General features: G+C 40.4%; 1 protein-coding gene across 12 annotated transcripts in view; it reads left to right on the plus strand.

Annotated features, from left to right (window-relative positions):
- The first annotated feature begins 396 nt into the window (after nt 1-396).
- Nucleotides 397-16,629, plus strand: part of MTMR3 (myotubularin related protein 3) — a 133,527-nt gene continuing 117,294 nt past the window's right edge. For 11 of the 12 annotated variants that reach the window (XM_061170237.1, XM_061170236.1, XM_061170240.1 and 8 more), the window contains exon 1: nt 397-581. The gene's annotated coding sequence lies outside the window, so the exon portion shown is untranslated. Of the gene's footprint in view, nt 582-888; nt 930-16,629 lie in introns of those variants that run through there. The other variant, XM_061170238.1, reaches the window with a different exon arrangement.

A 16,629-nucleotide genomic window follows, 5' to 3' on the forward strand; every position in this document is an offset into this window, starting at 1 on the left:
CACTATTCTTACTTGCATTACATTAAATTAGTTTTATCCTCAGCACAATTACAGGTGAAAGATACAACTATTGTTCTAGCGTTGTCTTGCCCAGGGCTATAGAGCTAGGAAAAGATGCCTCCCAAAAGTCTGTGGGACCACCTTTGTTTTTCTTCTTCGCCCATTACCCACCCGTTTCTCTCTCCTTCTCCAGCTGCGCTTCCCAGCCAGCCCCTCGCTCGCCCGGGGCGCTCGGCTCATCAGCAACCCCGCTCACCCCGGGGGCGTGGTAATCGGCCCAGACCACGCCCCCTCCCCCGCGACGGCCCGCCCCCTTTTCCCCTGACCGCCGGCTGAGAGCCCGAGCGTGCGCGCGCGCTCCCGCTCGCGGCCCGGCTGTGTCTCGGGAGCGTGCTCTGTGTGGCCGCCGCCGCCATGTTGTTGTGGTTGTGAGAAGGCGGCGGCAGCGGCGGTGGCGGAGGAGCAGCCGGTCGAGACGCTCCAGCGGCCCAGGCCCTGCCCCCCGCCGGCCCTGGCTGGGAGCCTTGTGGGGTGGCGGAGGAGGCCGTGCCGTGACGGGCCTCGCCATGTCCTGCCGCCCGGTAAGGAAGGCCCCCCCACCCCCGCCCCGTCTCCTCCGGGGGTGAGGAGGAGCTGGAGGAGGGGCGGGCCTCGGCTCGGGCGCGGCGGCTGTCACCCTCTGAGGAGGCGGCGGCGGCCCGCGGGGGGCTGGGGACGGCGTGCGTGGCCCGGGGAGGGTGACCCGGGCGGCGGCCGCGGCCGCCAGAGGGAGGCGCGGGGAGCGGGAGCTCAGCGGCCCGGCGCGGCGCGGAGGAGGCGGGGTCCATCCCGGGCGGCCTTCCCGAACTTGGTGGGGAAGGGCCCACGGGGCTAGGGGTGTGAGGCGCTACCTCGCAGCGTCCGGGGAAATGTCCGCGGACCCCCGGGAGGTGAGTGTGCGCCCCTCGCCCCGACCGGGTCTGTGGGAGTCCTCCATGGCGAGAGGCCGGAGGTCGGGGGCCACGGCGCCCCCGGGGCGAGCGGAGCGGGCCCGGGACTTGTGGGAAGGAGGAGTGGCCGCCTTACTGTGCAGCAGGGCATCACCCTGACCTGGTAGTGCTTGGGTGGGAAGGATGGTTCGGAGGCGGTTGAGAGAGCTCAGCAACACTGGTCAAACAGCTCTACGAAAGATTGCAGAGTAATTTCTCAGATGAAAATCGTGCCACTAAATGTATTGAATCCTGCTGCTTAGGACCCCTAAGATAATATTGTTGGTTGTACTTTGGGCTGGAAAACTTCCTTCAAAATAGTGGGGTAACTTTTATGGCCGTTTTAATAAACTCCTCGGGGGTCTGATAGTCTCACCTGTGAGTTTTGCACATTAACTACTGTTGGGTAATGATGGTCAGGTGTCGTCTCCAGACTGAGGCCTAAATTCTTAACCGTTTTAGTATCTTGACATACACTTTATCTGACAGTATCTATTTTTTCACGACGAGGGAAAAAAAGTTGACATGCTCTTCCAGTTGAGCTTCACCTTCGTTTCTCATAATGTCCACAACAATGCCATCGAGGCCTGGGTTGAATTAGATGAGATGATTTTTTTTTAATGTAAAGTAGTCGTGACTTGTACATGAAGAGGTGTTGGGGACCTTCCCCTTTCAGATCCAAGGCTGTTTCAGTAGGGCAAGAGACAAGACGCGTGTTGTTTTTTGCTCAGAGACCAACTAAGGTAAGGTGTGTTGGTGGCAAGCAGAAAGTCTTCTTTTCCAAGGCCTGTGACTTGGGTGGGTAGAAGAGCTTAGAGAATGACACTGTTTTGAGTAAACCCAGTACAGTATGTGACATTTAACTAAGTTTGGAGGGTTCTAGAATTTTAGATTGGCTCCCTATAAAGGCTTCTTTCAGCTCTAATTACTTTCCTCATTTTCAGGTGGCCCTGAGCTGTTCGAGTGACCAGCACACTGGTGCAGGCCCACTTGTAGTTAGTTAATGGCAAGCCATAGGAGAACCGAGGTTTTCCCAGCTTGTAGGCCAGGTTTTTTTAGTTCAGTCCTTACCTAATTAAATACCAGTTGTCGGAAATAATATGGACTGCCTGAAATGCTGATTCCTGGGCCTCACGCAGGACCTGGTGAATTAAAATCTCTGAGGGTGGGGCCTAGGAATCCATCCTTACAAAACTCCCTGAGTGATTCTGGTCAGCCAGGTCTGTGAACTTCTGCTTTAGATCACTTTTGGTATTCCAAAAGATTTCCACTAATTACGACTCCTGAGAGTGTTTTTAATTGTTTATACAATTTCAGAGGTATGGAGGAGGGGGAAGCCTGAGAGACAAAACTGAAAATTGAGCATCTCTTAAAATATAATGGATTTATGTAGGGGAAACAGATTTGTTGCCAAAAATTATTTGTGCAGGTTCTGAGGAACACACTTGATAAAATTAGAGGCTGCTTGACTGGAGGTATATCCAGAGATACAACGAGGAATCCAGAGGAAAGAAGCAGAGAGGGAGAGGCAGTAAGTCTGCTTCTGGCCCACAAAGAGCTCCACTGAAGGTGCTTCCCAGCATCATGATTGCTCCTACACCATCTGATTCAGTTTCTAGTAACGTGTGGGTAGGGCAGGTGAATTAGCAGTCGTTTGAGACAAGGGTTGTGAACCAGGAAGGTTTACTGTGGATTGTGAAAGGTTCTTGAAATATGCCTGAGGCCCTGAGGACTGGTAAAGTCAGTTTTAAAATCTGTTGCAGTTTTGGTTAACACCTTCTGTGGTAAAGTGGAGTGCTGAGTTACCAAAGGAAGTAGTCATATTGCAGAGGGGGTGTGGTGAGGTTTGTTATAAGTTTGGAAGAGTTGGAAGAAAATGTTACAGTTGTATAGAGCAGTGAAGGAGTTTGCTAAATATCCTGTTAAATCATAGTGTTGTATTGTTAGAGAAGTACACCTGGTTGTCCACTACAAGAGCCAGAGGCCATGTTTGTTTTGTTCTTTGGTGTCTACAGTAGCTAGCATAGTTCCCAGCGTATGCTGTGCTCTCAGATATTTGTCGAGTAAATGAATAGTATTGAGATGGAAAAAAGAACAGTTTTGGTGGTTAATAACAACGTTTGTTATTAAAAGTTACTTGATCATTTGCATTGGATTAAAGAGTCAGTTTTTTAGTCCTTGTGGTTTGGAACTTTGAGATCCCATCAAGAGATTCTGTTTTCTGAAGACTGCCATTGCACACTATCCTGTCCTCTAGTTTTTGGGTCTTAATGTGCCTTAATTTGTGTGTGTGTGTGTGTGTGTGTGTGTGTATGTGTTTCTTAATTTTTTTAGGTATTAGTGTTTTTTTTTAAAGCACATTTTGTTAGATGCAGAGATATTTAGAATAATGGGAAGCTGTAGATTGGCAGAGATTGTGTCATTAATTTGACTCTGTGACTGCTGTTAGGAATGTCACTTCTCTGGACCTCAGTTTTCTTATCAATCTGCAATTAAAGGCCTGTACTTGTTGACCTCAAGTAGTTTCTCCAGCCTGAATTTGGAAATCTTTAATAATTTCTAATTGTTACTTTGTATTAATCTCATATAGGTAGATGAACCTTTTAATTAAAAAAAAAAACTGAAAAAAGAATGTTCTGTTTTGAATTCTGCTTTTGACTTACGGATTTTAGACATCGTCCAAAAGTGCTCTGGAAATTGAGCGCATGTTGCAAGTATTATGCGGAAACAACATGCTTATGCTGTTGTAATTAACTTAGTGTTGAAATCAAAATGGATTTCACATAGGGAACTTCATAATTTAGTGTGAAGCCACAAGATTAAGAATGGTTCGGGGGAAGTTTGTGTAATTTATGTGGTCAGTTGTTTCTTACAGACCACCCAATTTTGTAATTTTCTGTGGTGAATTTATATGTAATTTTATAATCAGTGAAACTTAAGACAAAGCATGAGATTAAATACATATCCAATTGAACTAGGATTCATAATAATTTTAGAGGCTACCAAAATTGTTAATATTCATTGTTATTTTTAATTTTAATTTCATGCTTTTATCTTCACTTTTGCGCCTAGAACCTTAACATACCTTTTAAATTCATATTTGTATCAGATGTTCAAAGTGAAAACTATTGTAACATGGCATTGGATGACCAGTAAGTCCTGGGTTCAAGCCTGGGTTGTGCTTCTCATTAGCTGTATTGTTTCTGGCAAACCACATAACCCTTCTGAGCTTCAGTTCCCTCATTAGTAAAAGGAAGAAGAGCAACTTCTCTATTTATATCAGCCTGTCAGTGAGGATCAAATGGAGTGGTGTATATGAAAAGCAATCTAAAAATATAAGGGGATGATAATGGAGTCCTATTGTATTAGAATCCTATTTTCCTGGAAGAGTTGGCTTGTGGAGCAGTGGTAAAATCTGGTATCTGCTGTCAAGTGCAGAATTTACTAATATCACTGGTAAAGCAACAACAGAATGTCTGTACTCTGCCTGGAGAAACCTTTTAGCAAGCACTTGTACCAGTCTGCCAATAGGAATGGTCACAGTGTTTCGAGAAACTTCAGAGGGATCTGGGAGTCTTACATTTGTGCCCAGGTTTGCACTTGGAGTAGACATTTTGTTATGTTAGAACGGTGGTGGAAAGTGGAAGGGTCAAGGAGTTTAGTACATTCCGTGTAAAGTTTTAGGGCTGTGTTTTCTAAATGGCAGCTGGCAACGTCATAGGGTAATGAAATCAATGTGATTTCTAAAAAATAGAAAATATCAGCACATCAAAAATGGTAAAAATAATTATTGATTTGGGAAACTTTTGTTGTTTTATACGTTGATATGTGTGTATTGAGTTGCAACATAAAATGTATTTTTTCTTTCTTTTTTTTTTTTTTTGCTGCACTGTGTGTCTTGCGGGATTTTGCTTCCCCGACCAGGGATCAAACCTGTGCTCCCTGCAGTGGAAGCATGGAGCCCTAACCACTGTACTGCCAGGGAATTCCCTTGTTTGGACTTTTAAAATACATGTGCTATTGTTTTCTTAGGCTAAATTCCTAAAAGTGGGCTTACCTGGCAAAGGGTTTTTTTTTTTTTTTTTTTTTTTTTTTTTTTTTTTTTTTTATTTTTGGCTGCGTTGGGTCTTCGTTGCTGCACGCAGGCTTCCTCTAGTTGGGGCGAGCGGGGGCTACTCTTCATTGCGGTGCACGGGCTTCTCACTGCAGTGGCTTCTCTTGTTGTGGAGCACAGGCTCTAGGCGCACAGGCTTCAGTAGTTGTGGCACGCGGGCTCAGTAGTTGTGGCCTGCAGGCTGTAGAGCACGGGCTCAGTAGTTGTGGCCTGCAGGCTGTAGAGCGCAGGCTCAGTAGTTGTGGCGCACGGGCTTAGTTGCTCTGAGGCATGTGGGATCTTCCCGGACCAGGGCTTGAACCCGTGTCTCCTGCATTGGCAGGCGGATTCTTAACCACTGAGCCACCAGGGAAGCCCCGGGTTTTGCTTTTTAACTTTGAATATACTCAGGGCGCCCTCTACATAGGATGCTATTTTAAAGTCTCAGCAACAGAATATCAGTGTCCAATTCCATGTATTCTTTTTTCTTTTTCTTTTTTTTTTTTAATTGGGGTAAAATTGCTTTACAATATTGTGTTAGTTTCTGCTGTACAATAAAGTGAATCAGCTATATGTATGCATATATCCCCTTTCTCTTGGACCTCCCTTCCAGCCTCCCATCGCACCCATCTAGGTTGACACAGAGCACCGACCTGAGCTCCCTGTGTAATTCCGTATATTCTTGCTAGTGATTTACTACCTTTTAGCTTGTTGGTGGGAGTTTAAAATAGTTTGGGAATAGTTTTCGTTTGTTCTTTTTTCAGCATGAGATCTTAGCCTCTACCGCTTAACTGTGGAAGGGGCAGGTAAAAATGAAAGTGCAGTGATAGGGACTACTTTAGACCAGTGGTCTCTAAACTTTTTGATTGCTCATCCCAACACTAAAAAATTTTGAGCATTAATGTTCAATCCTTAAGTATTTAATTTACAAATAATATGTATAGTAACTGGTTATTGTGTACTTTATAAAATATAAACAAAAAATTAGCAAGGATGAGAATTAAAAATACCTTATAAAATATAAACAAAAATATTAACAAGGATGAGAATTAAAAATAAAGTTCAAATATCTTTCTTCTTTACCCCAGTGGAGCATCTTGGGTACTCCTTGAAGTGTACTGTACTCTACTTTGGACATAACTGCTTTCGACGCTTCAGGTTTAATGTTGGGCTTTTATGGTTGACTGTGTTTGGGCCTTTCCACTAATTGTGCAGATGGTCCAGCCTAGTTGGATTATGATAGTCTTTAAAGTGTCCCATGCTGTTCAGAGTCACATCCGCAATAAGCGCAAACATAAACCTTGCTCATAAAGCATCAGTTTGATACCTTTTGTCATTGTTGACGTGGCTGAATTTGAAAAGGGCAAATCATAGGATAGGAAACAGTCTAAATAATTTGTTTATTTCTCTTAGATATGAAGAACTGATATTGTGTAGAGTATATTTTTAAAAGTCTGTGCTTTATGAAAAGCAGTTTGGTTGTAACATTTTTGTTTTCTAAGAGCTTAGGTCTTGGAGACTGAAAAAATTGCTCCGTACTTGCTTTCCTTTGCTTGCAAAATACCACAATTAACCTTTCACTCTAACTCCATTTGGAAGAGCCTGAGTCAATAACTTTTAAAAAATGCTTTCTTGGGCTGAAACTTTCCCTGATGAATCTTAGATTAAAAGGTAACTTTTTTCCTTAGGTTTGAATAAGTTACTTTTGATTTGCCCCTTTCCTCCCCCCTGTAAGTTATGAAATCAGGAAATGGTGTTTTTTTCAGTACAAAAACGAGTCTCCCTCTCACTTCCCATCATGGGGAATTTAATTTCAGTTATTTTACATGGGTCGATATCAGAGAAAGATAATATTGAAATCTTAGAGATTGTGAAAAGAGCAACCTGGGTGATTATTTTTTGCTAGTTAAAAGAAATTTTTTTTGCCAGTTAAAAGATAATTTATATTGAAGGGGATTGCTATATACAGTATTTTAGGAAAAGGGCCAGGTATCCCTTTTTACCTTAGGTGGCATGATTTATAAGGTGCTGTCACATACATTTTCTTAGATCCTCATAAGGATTTGAAAGCATCGTTTAATCAGGGATGTTGTGACTCCTTTGAGGCCACATGCCTAGTGTTTGACATCATATTTAAAGAGGTAGACTGTAATCCCTGCAGAAGTAGGTACTGATGGCTATTCTCCTTCACTCCTCAGCACTTAATATACTGCCTGGTACAAAGTAAGCTATCAATATTTATGGACTAACTGTTTGAACTCGTACATATATATTTACATGTGTAAATAAGTTATAGCATTGTAAAACCAATACGTCATTTTCTGTAGTTAGATTTTTCGTTCATCTGATGTGCACAGAAAATGTTTTTGTGGGAGAGGTCATTAATTTTACATCAGCCTTTCAGATATCCTCTTACTTTCTCTTAAGGATAGATTCATGGTGACAAAAAAATTAGTCTTTTTTTAATTTTATTTTTTATTTTATTTATTTTTGGCTGCGTTGCTGCACGCAGGCTTTCTCTAGTTGCGGCGAGCAGGGGCTACTCTTCCTTGCGGTGCGCGGGCTTCTCATTGCGGTGGCTTCTCTTGTTGCGGAGCACTGGCTCTAGGCGCACGGGCTTCAGTAGTTGTGGCTCGCGGGCTCTAGAGCACAAACTCAGTAGTTGTGGCGCACGGGCTTAGTTGCTCCGTGGCATGTGGGATCTTCCCAGGCCAGGGCTCGAACCCGTGTCCCCTGCATTGGCAGGAGGATTCTTAACCACTGCGCCACCAGGGAAGCCCAAAAAATTAGTCTTGATGTAATTCTTTTCACCGTGTGTGTCCCTCCTACTGGCAAGACTGTGTGTGTGTATATATGTATGTGTATATTTATTTATATAGTAGTTTGCTATTTAAAAAGGAAATATACTCATTAGTTAGTCTTTGGGTATATAGTGGTTCTTGAAACATGGACTTCATGGTTTGCCATAGGGTGAATGAAAAGGAGCAAGTATGATTTCTCTCACTTGTCTTATTCTCTCCAGTTCCCTGTACACGTGGCTTTGGTTTACTCTGAAAACACTGAAAAAAAAAGTTAGTCTTCTGAAGAAGCTAGTATTTTATTTCCTCTTTGATCTGCTGAACTTAAAATCATGTTTAGTAAGTGAACTAATATACTCTTATACATAAGAGAGACCCTGTAAATACAAGAATGGAAATATTAACAGTGATTAATTTCTGACTGGGATAGTGACCATTTTCTGCTTCATATTCTTCTGTAGTTTCCCAATTTTCTGTAATGAACATGTATTACTCTTATAATTAGGAAAAAGCTGCTATTTTAAAGTACATTTTAATATCCTTTGTTTTCTTTTTTTTGGCTGTGTTGGGTCTTCATTGCTGCGCGCAGGCTTTCTCTAGTTGCGGCGAGAGGGGGCTACTCTTCATTGCAGTGCGTGGGCTTCTCATTGCTCTGGCTTCTCTTGTTGCGGAGCACGGTCGCTAGAGTGCACGGGCTTCAGTAGTTGTGGCTCATGGGCTCTAGAGCTCAGGCTCAGTAGTTGTTGTGCACAGGCGTAGTTGCTCTGTGGCATGTGGGATCTTCCCAGACCAGGGATCGAACCTGTGTCCCTTGCATTGGTAGGTGGATTCTTAACCACTGCACTACCAGGGAAGTCCCTGTCCTTAGTTTTCATTGGCTGGCTTATGAAGGTTTAAGTCATAGTCACCATTGAGAAAGTGGGTTGTGGTCTTCCCTGGGGGTCCAGTGGTTAAGATTCCGCACTTCCACTGCAGGGGGTGCGGGTTCGCTCCCTGGTTGGGGAAGTTCTGCATGCTGTGGGGTGTGCCCCCCCCAAAAAAAATAGAGGAAGAAAGTGGTTCCTTAACTGACTCCAGTTCCTAAGCAGAGTGGCAGCTGTAGGAGGTGGTATGGGAAAATGGGGCAGGCAAGCTGATTTGAACTTTCTTATTGTGATTTCCACTATGACTGAGACAGTGTGGGCTTTGGTCACAGTTAAACACAAGACCTCCATCTAACTTTTCTCTTCCTAATGAGTTGTTGGAGAATTATGAAACCTTAAAAAGAAAAATCAGATTCTATGAACTGTAAACACAGGACTTGGCCTGAATTCCCAGTTTGCTTGCTGACATGCCATATGGACTTGCCATGTGGAGCAAGAACTGTAGCTGTGTATGTTGTGTGTGTGTGTGTGTGTGTGTTTAAAAATATCAAGTGGATGGAGAACAGTATGGAGGTTCCTTAAAAAACTAAAAATAGAACTACCATACAACCCAGCAATCCCACTACTGGGCATATACCCTGAGAAAACCATAATTCAAAAAGAGTCATGTACCACAGTTTTCATTGCAGCTCTATTTACAATAGCCAGGGCGTGGAAGCAACCTAAATGTCCAACGATAGATGAATGGGTAAAGAAGATGTGGCACATATATACAATGGAATATTACTCAGCCATAAAAAGAAATGAAATTGAGTTATTTGTAGTGAGGTGGATGGACCTAGAGTCTGTCGTACAGAGTGAAAGAGAAAAACAAATACCATATGCTAACACATATATATGGAATCTAAAAAAAAAAAAAGGTTATGAAGAACCTAGGGGCAGGACAGGAGTAAAGACGCAGACGTAGAGAATGGACTTGAGGACACGGGGAGGGGGGAGGGTAAGCTGGGACGAAGTGAGAGAGTGGCATGGACTTATATATACTACCAAATGTAAAATAGGTAACCAGTGGGCAGCAGCCACATAGCACAGGGAGATCAGCTCGGTGCTTTGTGACCACCTAGAGGGTGGGATAGGGAGGGTGGGAGGGAGGGAGACGCAAGAGGGAAGAGATATGGGGATATCTGTATATGTATAGCTGATTCACTTTGTTATAAAGCAGAAACTAACACACCATTGTAAAGCAATTATACTCCAACGAAGATGTTAAAAAAAAAAATCAAGTGGGACTATAGCAACTCAGATGTGATACTGATTTTGTACATGTAATTTGAACTGGAATATACTTAGATAAATGACTTATTTTGACAGTAGAGTCTCATTGGGGTTTTGGTGTTAATGTACAGCTGGGAGTTGAGCCACTGTAAGTTTATTTACTCATTCATCTGTTGATATTTTAGGAAGGTCTATGTAATACATCCTTTAAAGTTTAAGTGATAGAGTTTAGGTAGAGCCTGTCAGCTTTTGCTGTTTATTGCGTATTATAGTGACTTAAATGCTTGTGTAAATAGATGATATATGATTCAGAATGTTAGATTTCCGGGGTAGAACTTTTTTTAACTATCTGCCCTTTATTATTTTAAAGAATAAGATTAAAGTTGAAGAGCAATCAAGGTGATAAAGGTAGGTGCTAATATAAATTTATAGAGGTTTTTAGTTAAAAATCTTATAATAAAGATATATAGGCTTGTCAAAAAAAAAAAAATACCCTGTAGAAGTCGATAAAGACCATATTCCTTTGTTCGCAAATTCCACAATCTTGGCTTTCTTTTTTTAAAAGTAAAATTTAAATATTTCAAAATTTAGAAAAATATGGAGAATAATTTAATAAACACCATGTACCTAATTTAAAAGATGTTGATTTAGATTTAATAGATGTTGACATCTTGTAAGATTTGCCTGAAAGGTGTATTTATATTTGTTTTTAAAAATCAAAATATATAGTTGGAGTCCCTTTTGCATTCATCTTAGATCCTGTTTCCATTATCCAGAGGTGGTTTTACTCTCTTAGCCCATGCTCTTTTATTCTTCCAACAAATGTCTCTGTGTATTTAACATGTAGTAGTATTGTGTTTCAAATGTATGTGGTACCTTAGTGTATATATTCTATTTGAAAAGCTTGAAATTTATCTGTGTTGATATATGTAATTTACTTCACTTAAAAGCTATTAGCTTAATAGCTATTCAGTTGTATGAATAGAGTGCAATTTTAGTCCCCTATTAATAGTTGTTTTCAGTTAATATATAGATCTTAAAATTCCCCTTTAATAGGATCAAACTGTACGTGCTTATCTACAATTTGTTTTTTTCTTAGTAATGTACTACAGACATCTTACTGTATCACAAAATATAGATTTACCTCATTTTTAAGGACTGTAGTTTTTTAAAACGTTTTATAGGCACGCTACAATTATTTATCCAGTCCTTTACTGATGGACATCTAGGGATTTTTTTTTTGGCATTTTTTTCCCTTATTACAAAAAGTGCTGTCTCTCATGGATATTCTCGCACTTTATACTTTTGAGCAACGGTAGGATAATTTCCACAGAAATAATTCAGCAGAGTAAATTTTGGGGGAATAGAATTGCATGCAATAAATATTGATGCTTTTATATTAAATCTAAACCAATATGTGTATTTGTAACTTTCTTATTCCTGGTCTGTTCACTTAGGTCTGTTCAAAATGGGTGCTATGTAAGAGGCGCTGAGATGGATTGCTTTGTAATATAAAGCAGCCAACATGTTAAAATTGCATAGTAGAAACTAGGAGGAGTCCCAGCTTTATATAGGTGAGGCACATAGAGCTGTGTTCGGGGAATAGTTTTAGTTTTGCTAGCACAGAATAGAGGATTCAAAAATAAGTTTGTAAAGTGCTATAAATTAATCAAATCCTTAAATTACTTGAAATTTCTTTTACTTGCTGTACTGAGCCCTTTTAGGCTGAGATCAAAGGCAGTTTTGGTGAAGATGTGTCTGGTGGTAGTGTGCATAATTGGGAGCAGGCAAAGATTAGAAAGCAGTGAAGAATCTGTACTGTACTCAGAATTAGGTAATAAGGACCTGAATTAAGGTGGTGGCAAGGTGGTAATTTAGGTAGCTAGATTAAGGTAGAGGATTGTTGGTTGATACCCTAAAGGAAATACACAAATTTGAATGGGAGGTTAGTGGCAAGGATTCAGAGTTGGTGGGTTTTGGGTCTCAGAGAATAGTGATAGTATAGAAATGTGGAATTGGGAGGGGGAGCTGGTTTTGGAAAAGGACTAAAATGAAACCCTTCACACATTTAACATTGAGGCCAGGGTATACAAGTAAAAATGTCCTGCAGGAGCTTGGAGATAGAGAACTTGAGGCAGGAAGAAAGGTAGGCCTTATCTGGATGAGATCTTGAACCTAGAAGAGCCAGAGATTGAGGCTCACATTTAGGGGAGTGGGAGAAGATTGAATTTTAAGAAAACCTTTTAAAATTAGGTTAATGAGGCATAGTGGAGGCCAAGGAGAAGAGATTTCCAAACGAGTGATAATTAAATTTGAGTGAGATGGGAAACAATGGGATTTGGTGATCCATACTAGTCATCCATCATTTTCTTAGGTTAATTTTAGCATAATAAGGGGTGAGGAGTGGGAGATGAGACAGCATGTATGGAACCTGTGTTGTTCAATAGAACTTTCTCTGATTCCTTCTGACATTCGATAACTGCTGTTCAGTACATATTGAGCACTTGAAATTTGGCTAGTTTGACCAAGGAACTGTTGGGGTGGCCAAAAAGCCTTCGGTTTTTAAGTAAAAATAAAAGACATTTTTCATTTTCACCGAGAACTTTATTGAACAACATATTCACCCTTTTGGTCCACTACCTTCTGCCATTTTTCAGACAACTTCATAATTCCATCTTCCCAAAACTTTTAATATTTTTGAGCAAAGAACTGTTCCAGGTGCCTTTTACAGTCTTCGAGGGAATTGAAATTTTTTCCATTAAGAGAATTTTATAAAGACAAATAAATGGAAATCCAAAGGTGCAATGTCTGGTGAATACGGCGGATGAATCAGAATTTCCCAGCCAAGCAGTAACAGTTTTTGCCTGGTCACCAAAGAAACATGCAGTCTTGCGTTAATCCTGATGGAAGATTGTGCGTTTTCTGTTGACTAATTCTGGACGCTTTTTGTCGAGTGCTGCTTTCAGTTGGTCTAATTGGGAGCAGTACTTGTTGGAATCGTTTGGTTTTCCAGAGGAGCTCATAATAGAGGACTCCCTTCCAATCCCACCATATACACAACATCACCTTCTTTGGATGAAGACCGGCCTTTGGTGTGGTTGTTGGTGGTTCATTTCACTTGCCCCACGATCTCTTCCTTTCCACATTATTGTACAGTATCCACTTTGCCCGACACAATTTGTTTTGAAAACGGAACGTTTTCATCACATTTAAGTAGAGAATCGCATGCAGAAATATGGTCAAGAAGGTTTTTTTTGCTTAACTTGTGTGGAGTCCAAACATCAAAGTGATTAACATAACCAAGCTGGTGCAAATGATTTTCAGCGCTTGATTTGGATATTTTGACTATGTCAGCTATCTCCCATGTGGTATAATGTTTATTGTTCTCAATGTCTCGATTTGATCACTATCAACTTCAACTGGTCTACCCGACCATGGAGCATTGCCCAGCGAGAAATCTCCACCACGAAACTTCTCAAACCACTTTTGACACATTTGATCAGTCACAGCACCTTCTCCATACACTGCACAAATCTTTTTATGCGTTTCAGTTGCGTTTTTACTTTTCTTGAAATAATAAAGCATAATATGCCGAAAATATTGCTTTTTTCTTCCATCTTGAATATTAAAACAGCTACACAAAAATTCAATTTTGATAAGTTTTTTTTTTTTATAAATGTATTTTCAGCTGCGTTGGGTCTTCGTTGCTGTGCGCGGGCTTTAGTTGTGGTGAGCTGGGGCTGCGCTTCATTGCAGTGTGCAGGCTTCTCATTGCGGTGACTTCTCTTGCTGCAGAGCACGGGCTCTAGGGCGCGCGGGCTTCAGTAGTAGTGGCACATGGGCTTAGTTGCTCTGTGGCATATGGAGTCTTCCCGGACCAGGGATCGAACCAGTGTCCCCTGCATTGGCAGGCGGATTCTTAACCATTGCGCCACCAGGGAAGTCCCAAGTTTTTTTTTTTTAATGTACCCTGATATGACAGGTGTTACAATACAGTCTAACAAAATTGTTTCCAATGAAGTTAAAGACAACTAAGTGCTACTAGAGCCATCTTACAGAAAAAACTGAACGAACCTTTTGGCCAACCCAATAAATTAAAAAATTTTAATGTTAATTAATTTAAATTTAAATAGCCACATGTGGCTAATGGCTACATGTTGGACGGCACAGATTATGGACTCTTAAAATGAAACAGTCATGTAGATTAGCAGGAGGAGGAGATCTCAGGATAAAGTAGAAGCATTTAGTTATTTAAAAATTTTGTTGCAGTGCTATCAAAATTGTGTTGGAATTACATATTTTAGTGCAAACTAGATTTTTGCATTTTTGTGTTCAGTGTTGGCTATAATTAATTGATAACTCTTTTTATATATAGAAGATCAAAATTAATTTTAAGAGAATTATGGTCTGAAATTTCTTCATGATGTCCCTTCCCTTTTTTTCTTCTGTCTTGGTTTTTAAAGGTTATAATTCAAATTTTACTGATGAAAGAATATCTGTTGAGACATTTGGATCTCTATTTTCTCCAATTAAAAGTAACTGAAAATTTCTGTTTTAGAAATCTCATTGGGGAGAGAGGGAATACCAGCTATACTTTAAACAAATCAATATCTTAGATATTTTATGGCTTGAGAAATGGTTTGCTTTGAGAATGATTTATGGTTTAAATTTGAATATTTGATAATACATGAGAGAACCTTTCTTACTAGGCTTACCTAAATGCACTTTTCAAGAAGAAAAATTAAGTGTAAATGGAAGACCCATTCACAAACAGTGCTAATTGTGTGATTCCATTTCTATAAAGTTAAAAAAAAGACAAAACTGATAGATGGCAACAGAAGTCAGAATAATGGTTATTTTTGGTAGTGAGCATAAGGGAGACTGTAGGGTTGCTAATGTTCTGTATCTTGATCTGGGTGGTAATTTTATGGTTTTCTTTATGAGAATCATTGAGTTGTATACTTATATAAACTTTTTTGTATGTAGGTAATATTTCAGTTATAAAACTTTTAGTGCCTCACAAAATTTTAATGAACGTAATTAACTGAGTTTGTCTTCCTTTAGCTTTTTAATTTTTCTGCTACTTCTGTTCATACGTGAATACACTTAATGATGAAACCTATTTTGTCTTTTAAAATTATGATCTAAAACATGCAGAAGGGTGCATAAAACAAATGTATAGCTTAATGAATTTTTAAAATGAGTATATTGGAGGGACGTCTCTGGTGGTCCAGTGGTTAAGACTCTGCTTCCACTGCAGGGGGCATGGGTTCGATCCCTGGTCTGGAAACCAAGATCCCGCATACCTTGTGGCACGGCCAAAAAAAAAAAAAAAAAACTACATTGGAGGGTTTTTTGTTCTTGTTGTTCATTTGTTTTTTGTTTTTGAGTATGTCGTACCTATGTCTATAAGAAGGGAAGGAGTTGATAGAGGGCTAGAAATTTTGAAGAGAACAAAGTTTTTTTTTTTTAAATTTATTTATTTATTTATTTTTGGCTGTGTTGGGTCTTCGTTTCTGCGCGTGGGCTTTCTCTAGTTGCAGGGAGCGGGGGCTACTCTTTGTTGCAGCGCACGGGCTTCTCATTGCGGTGGCTTCTTTTGTTGCGGAGCACGGGCTCTAGGGCTTGCGGGCTTCAGTAGTTGTGGCTTGCAGGCTCTAGAGTGTAGGCTCAGTAGTTGTGGCGCACGGGCTTAGTTGCTCCGTGGCATGTGCGATCTTCACGGACCAGGTCTCGAACCCGTGTCCCCTGCATTGGCAGGCGGATTCTTAACCAATGTGCCACCAGGGAAGTCCCGGGTTGTCCAGTTTTTGATAACTACAAATAAAGCTGCTATAAAAGTATTCACACACGTGTGTGTATGCCCGTGTATGTGTTTTCTTATGGTTTTAAAAAAAATCTGGTGCCCAGAGCTTTTTTAACTTTATTATGGAACCTGAAAAAGCTTGTAATTTTCACAGAATTTTGTTAATTGCTTAGTAAACTTCACCCCCCCAAAAATTTCACTCTGGAATGAGAATGATTTGTTATACAAATAATCTTACAGTGTAAACTGTAAATAATGAGAATTTTTTAAAATTAAGGAAGTAGGCACATGTACTTAGTGGATATATTTACTTATCAAACTCCTTAGTGCATAATGTCATATTTTGTTTTTAGTAGCTCTTGAACTGTGAATCTTTGACTTTCTTTTGTTCCTCTAGCTAGCAGAATGGTTATATAATTGGTTATGAAAAGTCTATAAGTAAAACAGGTTTAGCACTACAGAGTTCCCGCAAGATGGCTGGAAGTATTAATATTGGTTGCCAGTTTCATGTAAACAAGTCATAAAACTTACAGTTTATGGTTGATTAGCTACTTGAATTAAATTATCCTCTTTTTTTTCTGTGTAGTGAACTTTTTTTTTCTAGCAATATGAGGGCAAGAAAAAGAGGTGTAGGACCTTTTATCTTGGGAAAGAAATTGCAGGCAATTTTTGCAAATTAATGTTTCAGGGTTCCAGTTCTGACCCTGCAGAGGACTACAGAGACTGTAGGTGGTATATGACATTTTCGAGAATAGTATGTGTGTGTTTCTTTTGATTAGTCTTAGAATTAGATTAGTTTAAGCCTTTTGGATACTATGATTGAGGT

The sequence above is a fragment of the Eubalaena glacialis genome, chromosome 15, assembly GCF_028564815.1.
Source record: "Eubalaena glacialis isolate mEubGla1 chromosome 15, mEubGla1.1.hap2.+ XY, whole genome shotgun sequence".
Lineage (NCBI taxonomy): Eukaryota > Metazoa > Chordata > Mammalia > Artiodactyla > Balaenidae > Eubalaena > Eubalaena glacialis.